Here is a 1,907-nt window from a genome sequence, read left to right as displayed (position 1 = left end):
AAACTGGAGTTAGGAAATCTGGGATTGCTAGATATTCATATTACATGACGATAATTTTATATATTTAAAGTGATAATTTGGATAATGTTATGCAGCTAAATGTCGCCGATTCTTTTTTAGCACTTTTGGTTAGGTTTTGGGTTCCAAAATTATGATTTAGCATAACTCTTCCACCACCACCACCACCCACCACCCCCACCCACCAACCAACCACCCCCCACCCACGGCACCCTGAACATGTAAGACAGCCGTCGCGCCATAAATGTGGAGAAGTACACTTTTGCAACCAACCGCCCCCCACCCACGGCACCCTGAACATGTAAGACGGCATAAATGTGGAGAAGTACACTTTTGCTGGTCGTACTCGCGGATAATTTCTCCCTCCATTTTCAATATTGTAGCAAGCATTAAATTACCAAGTATGACTTCTCTCCAATGTCATGATGATAGAAAATTAGACTGAGAACTAGAACCAGCACTTGGATGCTACTATTACTCCCCGATTCTGGAAAATATTCATGAGGAATAGTTTCATACTGATATTCATAATTAACAGGATACAATGGAATCTGCTGAATCTGATCTCATCCTGTTCTTATAAGGTTTGGATTTTTAAGAGATTTTAAGATTGCATTCTAAGACAACTGAAGTTATTTGAGACTTGAAAATGATATTTACTGCTGTGACAGATCGGTATATGAAGATGCACACTGAAACATATGTTCTTAAACAGGGGTTATTCAAGCTATCAACAAAGAATGGTAACTGATCCAAATCAGATGGGACAGAGTGTTTCCTTTTTAGTTCTTTCAATGCTAAAATGACCAGGTAGTCTGGCAGTACAGGTCCTTCAAAAGGAGCAGCAGCGCCAAACCGAAGTCCATTTTATTTCAGAATTTAAAAATTTGTACAAATTTAGAATTGTGAATAAACACTAAAGTTGCTTTGTAATCAAGTACTTACAGGTGTAACAGGTCCACCATTTGAAAGTAGTACATTTTTTATGTTCTTCAAGTGAGAACTCCACATTGTAGGGGACTTGTAACTGGATGGAATCCAACTATCAACTTCAGAGAAATGCATATGGATACTCAAACGTTCCGCCTTGATGTGGAGAAACTTCCCCTTGAGTTTCTTAGTGTCGCAGTATTACTTAGAGAAATGGGTAGAGAGCTACTTCTTGTCATTCTGCCTAAAGATGAAAATCTTCCTGATCATATTCAGGTAAGTGGGTTCCTCAAGTTAAAAGTTAAGACTCCATTTAAACCTCTAACTCGATTGAGTCATCATACAGCAGAAGAAATGGGTCAATATGTGAAGATGCACACTGAAACATAAGTTGTTAGACAGGGATTATCCAAGCTGTCAACAAAGAACGGTAACTGATCCAAATCAGACAGGGCGTGGGACAGTGTTTCCTTTTTAGTTCTTTCAATGCCGGAAACCAATGCATTGGAGAAAATTACCAGGAATATATAATAAAGAAAGGAGTATCTCATTCTAGCCTGGTGGTGCAGGTCTTTCAAAAGGAGCTGCAGCACTAAACCCAAAATCGAAGAAGTGCATTTTATTCATAGTAACTTGCTTCTGCGTGCGTTGCCTGCAAATTAATCAGAACAGATCAAGTAGCCAACACTGACAGAAAACTAGCTAATTCGGGAGAGAAAGGAACATTCAGAACCTCGTTTTCTCACCAAGAAATCCTTGTTTATAAGACATCAATTGTGCAAATCACTGTAGCATGGAAGGCCAGACAAACTGAAGCTGCAACACTACAAGATAAGTCATTGCTTGATTGTCGGCTTAAGCAACTTGGGTCCTCAAAAGAATGAATCCTAAAACTGCAGAAATTATTATGAAAGAAATCAAGCACTAAGATCTGAGAAGTATAGAACCCATTATGAGTA

General features: G+C 38.8%; 1 long non-coding RNA gene across 1 annotated transcript; it reads right to left on the bottom strand.

Moving 5' to 3' along the window:
• Positions 1–239: 239 nt before the first annotated feature.
• LOC113345709 lies at positions 240–1,898 on the bottom strand. The gene is made up of 3 exons (XR_003358259.1): positions 1,695–1,898; positions 964–1,600; positions 240–505 (listed from the first exon to the last, which is right to left on the bottom strand). It is a non-coding gene; the product is annotated as an uncharacterized LOC113345709 (long non-coding RNA).
• Positions 1,899–1,907: the final 9 nt, after the last annotated feature.

Source organism: Papaver somniferum, unplaced genomic scaffold (genome assembly GCF_003573695.1).
Source record: "Papaver somniferum cultivar HN1 unplaced genomic scaffold, ASM357369v1 unplaced-scaffold_8261, whole genome shotgun sequence".
NCBI lineage: Eukaryota > Viridiplantae > Streptophyta > Magnoliopsida > Ranunculales > Papaveraceae > Papaver > Papaver somniferum.
Note: the sequence above shows the minus strand (reverse complement) of the source record. Positions and strands in the feature narration are given on the sequence as shown.